Source organism: Canis lupus, chromosome 6 (assembly GCF_048164855.1).
Source record: "Canis lupus baileyi chromosome 6, mCanLup2.hap1, whole genome shotgun sequence".
Lineage (NCBI taxonomy): Eukaryota > Metazoa > Chordata > Mammalia > Carnivora > Canidae > Canis > Canis lupus.
In genome coordinates, this window is record NC_132843.1 from 56,553,884 (window position 1) to 56,566,612 (window position 12,729).

At 34.8% G+C, this 12,729-nt stretch overlaps 1 protein-coding gene and 1 non-coding gene across 7 annotated transcripts in view; both read left to right on the plus strand.

The window, feature by feature from the left end:
* RABGAP1L (RAB GTPase activating protein 1 like) overlaps positions 1-12,729 on the plus strand; it is a 728,064-nt gene that overhangs the window by 227,829 nt on the left and 487,506 nt on the right. The window lies entirely within an intron of this gene.
* LOC140636184 (U6 spliceosomal RNA) lies at positions 11,648-11,754 on the plus strand. The gene has a single exon (XR_012033486.1). It is a non-coding gene; the product is annotated as a U6 spliceosomal RNA (small nuclear RNA).

The following is a 12,729-nucleotide window of genomic DNA, read 5'->3' on the forward strand; positions in this document are numbered from 1 at the left end:
GGAAAAACTTCTGTATTTTTCTCATTGTTAATAAAGATAATAAAGGCTAAAGAAATAAAGATAATAAGACAGTAAAAGGCTAAAGAAATAAAAGCAGTACTATCCCTTTTCTTTGCTTTATACTGTTCATTGTATGGAAATGAAATTTATAATTTGGTTTATTTATTACTCAGTTTATATCGGGAAACATGTATAAACCCTACGAGTGGTAGAAAACATCTAAGCAGTACTTTATAGAATCAGTGCTAGAACAGTTCTAAAACATCTAACTTCTAAGATGTTACACAGTCTATCCTTTTTTTAAAAAAATATTTACTTATTTGAGAGAGAGAGAACACTAGTGGGGTGAGAGAGATGAAGGAGAGGGAGACAGAGAAGCAGACTCCCTGCTGAACTTGTAGCCCAATGCAGACGATCCCAGAACCCTGAGGTTATGATCTGAGCCGAACAAAGTCAGTTGCTCAACTGACTGAGCCACCCAGGCACCACTACACAGACTGACCTAAGGTGGCCTGAGGTTTCAGCCATTGTCTGCTGCTGCATGACTTCTACTAAAGGCTGAGGGCATCAGCACTGTTTTGGGATCAGTGGCAGACTTGTACCACATATTCCTGAAATCTTAAGTTCTTTATTGCTTGCAGTTGTTATTTCTTGTTATTCCTATGAAATTAGCATTCTTCATAATTTTGAGGTGATCTGAAAAGACAGTAGAGGATTGTGACCCTATTTCCCCTATGGGATCTCAGACAGAATTTAAAGCACCTGAACTGAGGATTCAATCTTAATATCTAGCTCGAGGAGCCATTCAGTAATGATTACACTTTCACATATTAGCAACCATTTGACATGGGGGAAGTTTGGTGTGTTTGGGGGCAACTTGAATTTTATGTTGTTTTACAGAACTGTATGTGTAATTTCTTAATTAATTAATTAATTAATTAATTAGTTTGTTTTAGATGATCTGGGGGAGGGGCAGAGAGGGAAAGAGAGGAAGAGAGAATCTTAAGCATACTTCGTGCTGAGCGTGGAGCCCAATGCAGGGCTCTGTCTCACAACCCTGAGATCATGACCTGAGCTGAAACCAAGAGTCAGATGCCTAACCAGGCACCCCTGTATATGTAATTTCAGTAATTACATGACATGTCTGGTATAATTTATCCATAAAATCTGCTGATTATTATGGTAAATATTGGATCATGGTTCTGTGCTCTTTTGTAGAAGTGATCTAATTTATAACATTCATATTTTGCACTGTTAAAATAAAAACAAATTTTTTAATTGATAAGCTTTCAGAAATAACATCATCACAAGCCATTTCTCCTCACCACTTGAATTCTTGGTTTTTCCAAATGTATCTTTTCTTATATCAATAAACCTATACGCTGTATATACTAGATTGATCTAGATTTGAGTCTCACCCCTTCCACATATTAATATATGATCTTGAAAAGTTATTCCAACTTTCTAAGCCTCAGTTTCATCATTTATAAAGCAAGGATAATGGGAATACCTACTGGAATTGTTATAGGAATTAAATATGATGATAATGTGCTTGGCATATAGTAAGTATTCAAGATAAGCACTATTTTTACCAATATGATATTACATCATGAACATGATAGCAGGAGTAAGGATATTGGTGTCAGTTTATATTTCTACTTTATCTTTTTAATTATTTTTAAAAAAGATTTTATTTATTTATTAATGAGACACAGAGAGAGAAGCAGAAACACAGGCAGAGAGAAAAGCAGTCTCCATGCAGGGAGCCCGACATGGGACTCCATCCCAGAACTCCAGGATCATGCTCTGAGCTGAAGGCAGATGCCTAACTGCTGAGCCACCCAGGTGTCCCTATATTTATACTTTTTTTTAAAAAAAGTTTTTATTTATTTATTCATGAGAGACATACACATAGAGGCAGAAACATAGGCAGAGGGAGAAGCAGGCTCCCTGTGGGGAGCCCGATGTGGAACTCGATCCCAGAACCCCGGAATCACAACCTGAGCCAAAGGCAGACGCTCAACTGCTGAGCCATTCAGACGTCCCATATTTCTTTGTTAATACGTGTGTTAGAGTACTTCCAGTCACATAATTTTCACAAGAGCACGTGATGTGAATAACAGCTGACAAAACTGAGAAGGAACCTTTTTAGAAATATGAAGTGCAGACTTGTCTTTCATGTTTTTTTTTTTCTGGTTGGTGAATGTCATGGAATATTTGAATCCTAAAACTTGACTTTCTAGGGATTATGATTTATTATTTAGTGATTATGCATATTCAAGTATACCATAAAGTCAAATGATGTTCTCTAAAAACCATTCCTAATGACCGTCTGTTATAATCAAGACTGCAAGGCAAGTATTAGTCTCATTCACCTATTAATTCATTTATTCATCCAGTAACTCTTTATTGGGCAGCTTTTACGGGCCAGGCTTTCTGTGGTTTCTAGGGCTATGTAGATGAAATGCGTTCATACCCTTGATGAGTGTAGCCTAGGTTAAGATAGGTCTGTGCACAGATAGATTGAGTATATTATGATACAGATTATAATAGGTATCTTAATCAGGTATATGGAATACAAAAGAGATGGTCACAGCTCAGGTAGGCGAGGGAAAAGTTCACAAGGAAGAAGATGTCTGAAGATAGCCTGAGCAGGATAGAAGAGAGGGCAGTATAGAGTTGGCTAATGTAGTGATTGAGCTGCCAGTTAGTTAGTGACTTACCTTAGATTGTGCAAGGAGACTTCACAAGTGAAATCAGTGTGCTGCTGCTTTTCATCACTCCCCACCCCATTGGCTGACTGCATCCACTATTCATGGGTCAATGCTTGTCCCCTTGTTAAATTGGAAGAATGTAATACAAGTTTATTCTTGTTAGAATAAATATGTGAAGTGAAAACTTAAGAAAATATGTCATATCAAAATTATATATCACAAGAATATTTAATTGGTTACCTAGGGTTGATGTAATAGAATTTTAACAAGTAACATTATAGATAGTTGAGTTCTTATTCTGTGCTGGTACTGTGCTAAGATGGTAATGCATATTAATTTTTGGAGTCCATGCAATGAAAAAATGCTCTGTATCAGATAGATATAAAACAGCGTAAGCTTGAAAAGTAGAAGTTCAATTTTATAAACTACAGACAGCGTGTGCTCAAACTTCTATCAGAGAGCCAAAAGGGCAGTAGTTGCAAATATTACTTTGGTAGTTGCTGTCAAAATCTCTTTTGGAATATAAATAAAAAACAGCCATGAGACTGGCCTGTTTTAAGATTCTGCAAATTCTCTGCTTTCTTGAGCATTATATGGGCACATAAGGTTTCACTCTCTTTATTCTTGTCAGGTTATTGGTACTGCTTGGAATAAAGCCTGTCTTCTCTTTATTCACTAGTGTATTATTGTAACTGATTATTTTTAATAAAACATATAGGTAAAGAAAATGTTTTATTGTATTTTGGTGGAATGTACTATAATTACTGGACATTCTCAAGAGGAAATGTTTAAATTGGTATTTTTATTATGATTGAACAACATTTAAAGAATATTTAATTAAGAAGTCAAGTTATGGTATCAGTTACAGATTTCTTTCATTTGATAAGGTCTCACAACTAAATTAAACTCTGTACATAATTTAGCCAGGTAGTTGTTTGCTTTTTCTTTACTTGGTTTATTTTTGAAAAATTCAGTGCTGTAGGTTAGTCAGATAACACTTAACATTAGATTTCATCAAGAGGCAGGGCACTGCTTAATTACACGGCTGCTCTGTTCTCTGTCATCACCTTGTCTAGTTGTAGGAAATGAGCTTTTTTGATAGAATGGGGTTATTCTATCATCTTCTATTCATTGGTATGTATAAAAGCCACAGACTTTTGTACCGAATGGTACATTACTGATATAGCCATGACATTAACAAAAATTTTTCTAGAAAATGTGTAATTCTTTAACATATACTAACCACCCAAAATAAGGTGGGCAAACAGAATAAAGGGTATTCACTGTATTGTAATGTCTTGAGCATGTAGTTACCAGTAGGTCTTTATGAAAGGAAATCAAGAATTATTGAAAAAGAAAAAAAAAGAATTATTGAAAAAGATTCTTGGGATGCCTGAGTGGCTCAGTGGTTGAGTGTCTGCCTGCCTTTGGCTCTGGTGGTCATCCTGGGGTCCTGGGATCTAGCCCTGTGTTGGGCTCCCCACGGGGAACCTGCTTCTCCCTCTGCCTATGTCTCTGCCTTTCTGTGTGTCTCTCATGAATAAAATCTTTAAAAAAAAAAAAAACCTTTAAAAAAATGCTTTAAGAAAATGTACATTTTCTCTTTTCTTACCTAAAAAGGCAGTGATTTCTTAGTGCATAATTATTCCTTGCTTATTATTACTTTTTCACAGCATCACTTTTATCATTTTTTTCATCCTCTGAGGTCTTTCATTTTCTATGATATCTATATTCACTTTTGCATGTATCAAAACTACAATTAAATGTGAATCTGAGATGCACTGAGAGTCTTTCCCCCCAGCATTGACATTTTTCTGTAAAATTTTTAAAATTTTCATGTACTTCTTTTCATGTACTTAAGTGACAGTGTTCTGTTTCTAGTAACAGATACTGTTTTTCTTATCCTTTAAACATAGTAAATAGTTTCCAGGTAAATTAAGGAATAGGCAATTTTCTTTTCTTTTTTATTATTTTTTAAAGATTTTATTTATTTATTCATGAGAAACACAGAGAGGAGAGAGAGAGAGAGAGAGAGAGAGAGAGAGGCAGAGACACAGGCAGAGAGAAACAGGCTCCACACAGGGACCTGGGACTACATCCCAGGTCTCCAGGATCACGCCCTGGGCTGAAGGCGGCACTAAACCACTGAGCCACCCGGGCTGCCCAAGAATAGGTAATTTCCTAATGTTACCTTTATTTTCATGTCATGGAGTTAGCGAAGGAGTACACTGTTTGAAGGGAAGTGTTTGGATTATTGAGCATAGATCATTTAGTGACATAAAATATGTATTTATAGCTTTAGAATTAAGGATAAGAGGAAAACAGCGATATTTCTCCTAAATCATGCAAATTTTCAAGAGTCTTAGATTATACTATGACTCCTGGATTCCAATTTCATAACTTTTTTTCCCCATAATAACCTTGTTAATCTTATCTGTACATGTTTCTACAGTATAGTTATATTGGGTAATGTGGTATGATGAGTTTTCCCCAGGGTTTTTGTATTGATTTACTTTTTCATTCAGATTTGTTTTCATCTATTTACCATTAATTGGTGTCAAGGTTAAAAAAAAAGTATGAGACAACAGATATGAGCCAGGTACCAAAAACCCACCCTCAGTCCCCCACATTACACATTTCTTGTATTTTGGTAACAACAGTTCCATTTTATAGGTTACTGTTTGATTATGTAATGAATCTTTCTCAATATCTTTAGCTTTTTCTATCTCATTACAGTTTATATTTGTTTGTCTTTCCATCATTTCTTCCATTCTCTATTATCAGCCTTCTTTTCTTAACTGTCTGTAATGTAGTTCTAAAAAGTGATTTTCATTATTTGGCATTTTATATTTGCTGGATTTCATTTTCCTGTGAATTTCTCAGATTAGGCTGCTTGTTAGTTGCATGGCTTTTAGTTGATTTTTAAACTGACAAGACAGTATACTGTCTCATCATAGAGAAACTGTCATTTTGTTTCTCCAAACAAAATGTACTTTGTAGGGACACCTGGGTGGCTCAGCGGTTAGGCGTCTGCCTTTGGCTCAGGGCGTGATCCTGGAGTTCTGGGATGGAGTCCTGCATCTGGCTCCCTGCATGGATCCTGCTTCTCCCTCTGCCTATGTTTCTGCCTCTCTATCTCTCTGTGTCTTTCATGGATAAATAAATAAAATCTTTTAAAAAAATATACTTTGTATTCACAGAGCCTTGAATATAAATATTTGTTGAATGACTACATGAATTAAAATCTATAGGTCAGTGCTCCATGATTTAAAAAAGTAGGAGGGGTTAGGTTGGTTATAGTATAATAATTGGAGAATTATATTAGAAGTTAAGAATGTTGGTTTTTGTTTTTTGGTTGTTTTGTTTTGTTTTGTTTATTAGAACACTTCAAATTATAGACCAGAGCTGACTAACTGAAGTCTCATTTTTTCATCACATTTGATGAGTAGCTCTTAGGGACCAGATGCAAGGCTAGTCATTGAAAAGTTGTATTCTTGATTTATTTAGTATTTTCATTATAAGATAAATAATTACCTCTTTTAAGCTTATAGAGTAGATATGTAATTTTAATATGCACACAAAAAGGCCCCGAATTATGACACACTGTGCATCTCCTATTGCAAACTCATATCCTGGTTTCTACTTCCTTTTCCTGTCAGTAGAAAAAAAATAAACAAATGGAAAAGCCAAAGGACCATTGAGTAAATTAAAGATTATTGTGGGCCTTGGAAAAATTCAGCTTCTTTGAGAAATTTCTTGAGCTTCTTCAAGAAGATACTAGATAAATTCCATGTTGAGGATATTATTGATACTGCAGAATATTTTCAGATTTTAAAGATTTATTCCATGAACTGGCTTTTGATTTAATTAATATATTCATTCCATAGACTTTTTCAAAATAAGTATTGTAATTAATTCAATACATTGCTATTTAAGAATAATTACACCATAACAATTTATTGTGATTCTCGTTGTTTTTGTCTCTCTCTTAAATCTTTACTTTTTCTAGATTGACAATTTTACCAGTAATGCTTCTATTAAGAATAAAATAAGTCTACTTTTTTTTTATTACAAACACTTCTATTCCTAATGAATGATGAATAGAGTATATAAAAGTTGCTGAAAACTTTTTTATTGCTGGGTTGGAATATTATGGGTATGCATATTTGAGAGCTTTTCTTGTTACTACTGTCAGAATAATTCAATCACTTCTATCCTTTAAGAGCTGATCTCTGACATGTTTATGAAAGCTACATAATCTTTTAATAGATGACTAATTTTCTGAAGACAGGATTATGAAGCTTTTACCTTGATACGTGCAAAAGTGATATGAAAAGAAGTAATTCCATTAAACTCTTTAAAACTTCAGTTCTTGTTTGAAAAAGTATAATGGCAACTTTTAGTTGAAAACTTAAAAAAAAAAAAAGGAAAGCTTATCTTAATATTTCTACCCATTTTGTTTATTTGGTACTTAGATACTCTGGATAGGTACTCTGGATAGGTACTTCATGCAGATTATGTAACTGAAATCTCTGTAGCTTTCCTATTTTACTTTCTAGGAACTTTAGATCTTTTAAGAGTTTCAAAGCTCATTTCTGTGCAGGGATAATTTAGGAATGTTTATAAAATTTCGTTCTCATTTAGTCCTATAGAGCTGATCATGCAGTCCAAAGGAAAATTGATCTTTATTACATTTGATTTAAAATCTGGGATCCCTGGGTGGCGCAGCGGTTTGGCGCCCGCCTTTGGCCCAGGGCGCGATCCTGGAGACCCGGGATCGAATCCCACGTCGGGCTCCCTGCATGGAGCCTGCTTCTCCCTCTGCCTGTATCTCTGCCTCTCTCTCTCTCTCTCTCTCTCTGTGTGTGACTATCATAAATAAATAAAAATTAAAAAAAATAAAATCAAGATTTTCTGAGTAAGAAAACTGTAAGAGAACTAAAATGAAGAACTGAAGGAATTCCCCTAGATAATCTACATACTCCTTTTCCCTGCTGGGTTGGTGATATATCTCTTGGTATTGACCTACAGTTTTTCCAACTTATTTTTACTTTCCGATTTGAACAGAAAATAGATTGAACTTGATCCTTGGGAAAAGATGATACTTAGTACCAGAGGAGAATCACTTTTTGTCCCTGTGGCACAGTGTAGTCTTGCATTAAGTGCTCTGGGACTAATTAATCAGGAAACGGCTCTAATTAAAAGGAAACTGCTCATCAGCTGCCTCAGACTATTTTACAGAAGAAACTGTAGACTTGGCTACTTGCTATCCAGCTTCTAGCAACATTCTTTAACTGCTTATGTCCCACTTGAAAGGAGTGAGTTGAAAAATTTCTTGCCAACTTTATTTTGTAGTAGGAAGCTTTGATATTTACTTATTTTAAAGATTTTATTTATTTATACTTGAGAGACACAAGAGAGAGGCAGCGACATAAGCAGAGAGAAAAGCAGACTCCCTGGGGGGAGCCTGATGTGGCACTCATTCCAGGACCCTGGGATCACGCCCTGAGCTGAAAGCAGACACTTAACCACTGTGCCACTCAGGTATCCCTAAACTTTGATATTTAACTGACTTCTTTTTAGATGTAAATTTACATAATAGCAATAACTTTGGAGTTAAAATATTTTCGTTGATCAGCAAAGTTTTTTAACTTGTATTCTTACTATGTTTTTAAAATCATGGAACAAACGTGCTATTTAGAAATAATCTTAGTTGACGACATTTGGGTATGTATGTAGATAGATACATAAACATGTATGTCATATGAGATCAAAATCAACATAAATATCTAACAACTATTAGTGGATTTATCTAACGTTGGCATTTGTGTAAGCTTAACAGTTTATTTGGTTTAACTGAAGTCTTCTTAAAGAATTAATATATAAAAGAAAATTTCATAAGGGTATATGCATTATGTATATATTCTGTCTTGTTTTCCAGGCTTCTTTGTGTTTGTATGATGATTATTATATGCAGCATATCAGCTATCTCTTAATTTACCAAATAGTAATTGATTATGAATACTACTTTATCATTGTTCTTAATGTTGCTTTTGTTAATTTACTTCCTATCTTTTGATAGTGTTTTAATACATATACAGAAGTTTATTAGTTTCTAAAATAGGCAACTAGTTGGACAAATTAGGAAGATAAGAACTGAAAAGCTTCCCTCAGTAAGAATTGGAATTGTAACTTACTCTTTTTCGTATCCTTCCAAGTCTTCCATCCCGACCTGTTGGCGCATAGTAGATTGTGATTTTTGTATTTTGACTCTTTATTTTTATGAGCATGATTTGAATTCCGGCTCTTTGGGGATCATTTTATTCTTTGCTGTTGTTTCAAATCAGTTATAGTTCAGGATACTAAATCTTGTACAAATGATCGCTAACACAACACAATCTAATGTTTACAAACTTGATGGCTATCAAGTTGGCAAACATAAGCCTTATGAACGATGGAGTTATTGCCTTTTAAATATAGATACATTTCTATTGAATTGTCCTTTGTTTAAACGTAGGAAGAAAAAAATGTTAACCCAGAAATGCCACTAACCTATGTTATGTGATGCATCTGATGAGAGCAAGATAGTATCTTGAACAAAAACAGTATTAAAGCAGATGGCATTGTTTTTACTCAGGTTTTAGATTTCTGGGCTTCTTTTTGGTTTTTGTTGTTTCTTTTTTTTTTTTTTTTAAGATTTTATTTATTTATTTGCTAGATATAGAGGTTGCACACACACAATCAGGGAGAGAGGCAGAGGGAAAAGCAAACTCCCTGAAAAGCAGAGAGCCCAACTTGGGGCTCAGTCCCAGGACTATGCCTGAGCTGAAGGTAGCCGCTTAACCCACTGAGCCCCCAGGAGCCCCCAGCCTTGGCTTCTTTTTGATTAGGGTTTCCTTTGAACTTGGATATGGGGCAGCTGCTTAACCCACTTAGCCCCCAGGAGCCCCCAGTCTCGGCTTCTTTTTGATTAGGGTTTCCTTTGAACTTTGATATGGGGCAGCCCTGGTGGCACAGCAGTTTGGCCCCGCCTGCAGCCTGGGGTGTGATCCTGAGGACCCGGGATCGAGTCCCACATTGGGCTCCCTGCATGGAGCCTGCTTCTCCCTCTGCCTGTGTCTCTGCCTCTCTCTCTCTGTGTCTATGAATAAATAAATAAAAATCTTTAAAAAAAAATGAACTTGGATATGTTGATTTGCATTAATTTGCATAACTCAGTTACTCAGATGTTTACCTTATTTAAAGTATTGTCATATGTTTATTTAGTACATTAATTTTGAGAATTGACTTAGAAACATTTATCTTTTTAACTTATCTGTGGATTAGTTTGATTATAAATAATAGTATTATAATTAATGTAGAAATCTAAACGTTTTACTCAGCCCAAGGTCAAATGGAAGACATATGTCAAAACTAGAAATAGAAACTAGAGTTACGGATAATTTACTTATAATTTTTAACTCTCTTTTTAATGTTTTCCACTGAACTTGTTTGGAGCATAAAATCATAGAGACTATTTTTTCTTTACATTGTGATAAAATTGCAGGCTTATCAAAGTTTTCATGAATGGGGGGTGGGAGTGAGTGGGTGACGGGCACTGGGGGTTATTCTGTATGTTGGTAAATTGAACACCAATAAAAAAATAGAAAAAAAAATAAAAAAAAAGAAAGAACATCAAAAAAAAAAGTTTTCATGAATAAACAGTACTTTCAGAGATTAAACTGAGAGACAACTTGCTGGCTTTCCAGAGGTGGCCTTTATTCAGTGCTAAGGTATGATAGCACATGCATAGAATTTGTGCTTGTTGTCTGGGTTTCTCACCAGTGTTGTACCTACCCTCCTTGGTGTGCACAAGTGGCAGTGAATAAAAATTGTGCATCACCCCAAAATGATGTTGAATTGATCCATATTAGGCACTTGAATCATGTACTTTTCATAGGTAGCATAATGTTTAGGTTAAGTAAAGTAAGATATTATTTCCACTGATACTAATATTTTGGGTGGGAGGGGGGAGGTAAACATTTTTTTTTGAGGTAAACGTTTAATAACTGCTTTTATCACCAGATTAAGTCATGCAGTTACAGAGTTAGACATTTCTGAAAGACCATTGTTGTTTTTTTTTGAAGCTCATTCTTACCTAAATAATATCTAGTACTTCATTGGGACACTACTGTTCAAAATGTCCTGGCCAAGTAAGTCCCAAACAAAACACTCAACGCAAGGTTGTTTTCAGCTCACTGTTAATGAAGCTGTGTGTGGAATATGAGGCGTCTAAAAGAGAACAGTCGGGGCTGTTGGCAAAGCTCAGAGCTGCCAACTAGACTCCAAAATGGGAGACCAAGTGGTTTTTTGGGGGGCATTTTACTTGAATTATTGCTCAGTTAGAAAACACAATAGATCTTTAAAAGAGAAGAACAATTAATTAACATGATGAGGCTGTTACATCCTTTACACTGTATGTCATAATCGTGGTTAGTGAATTCTGACAGTCTAACAAAAATAGTCTCCAGCTTTTGCAAACATGAAGATCACTTAATTTTCCATCAGGCTTTTAATTTTTGCTGGACAATAATACATAATTAGTGAGCTATAAATGATATTGTTTTATGTTATAAAAATACAAGCTTTGTTCATTTATTATGTGTATAGGCATTCACTCTTTGCAATGATATTGTTAATGGAACTCATAAGTAGAATGATTTTATTACCATGTAGGAGGAAAGATTTTCTTGGTGCTAAATTCTATCCAGTTTGTACCAAAGTCAGTAGTGTCTTAAGTCATTGGCAATTCTTTAATATAGGAGTCTTCTGGTGGCATATTAATACTTTGAGAGAATGTTTACAAATTAAATAATGACTTTGTTTTTATTCTGGAGTTCAAGATGTTCTCTAAGAAAGCCTATAGCAGTGAAAGCTCCTTTGAAAACAAGAGAGTACTTGCTTCGGCAGCACATATACTAAAATTGGAACGATACAGAGAAGATTAGCATGGCCCCTGAGCAAGGATGACCTGCAGATTCCTGAAGCATTCCATATTTTTTGGAATATAAGAAACAGTGAAAGGGACTATAAGGGAATGGATGTAAACTGAGGAAAAAATTAGACAGACAAACCATGAGAGACCGTTAACTGTGGGAAACAAAGGGTTGCAGAAGGGGAGAAGATTGGGGGGATAGGGTAACTGTGTGACCGGCACTAAGGAGGGCACTTGATAGGATGACCACTGGGTTATACTATATGTTGTCAAATTGAATTTAAATAAAATATTTTAAAAAAGGAAAACAAGAGAAATCCATGTTTATCTTGGTAATTTTAAGAGTTCTCTAAGGATTCCAGTATTGCTTCAGGGGCATCCCAAAGAGTCTTTAAGGGAGGCTTAGTCCAGTAAAAATATGGTAGCAGATCTAAATGTCAACATTATGTCACTTAGATTTTATTAGAGGGTAAACTTAGAATACAGTCTCAAGTGCCAATTCCATACCTGTCTGCAAGTCTTGATTTAATCATCAAAGCAGGGTCAATACTTGATAATTTGTTCTTGGTTTGTTTACATTCAGGTTTAATTTCACTGTTGACTTTTTTTTGGTCAGAAACATTATCTAGGACAGACCTTAGAATTTAATGTGTATTCAGAACACCTGTGAATCTTGTTAAACTGTAGTTTCTGATTCAGTAGGTCTGAGATGGGGCTTGCAATTCTCATTTCTAACAACTCATCTGTTAATGCCAATACCACTAATAGTCTATGAAGCACAATTTGAATAGTAGGGATCTAGGTCCTAAGGCTTAAGCTCTAAAATGTTTCTGAAATATTTTAATGATCATTAGCTCAGTAAATATATGTAATTATTTCTGGCTTGTTTTATTTAAGAAAGAAATAGCTAAAAAGTCACAATGTAATTTAATTTAATATTTATATAAAATAGTTTTTAAATTTTTCTACAATCATGTATTAACCTTTACTATAATAGAGAGATCATAACTGAATACTATTACTGTTACGAACAGATACAAC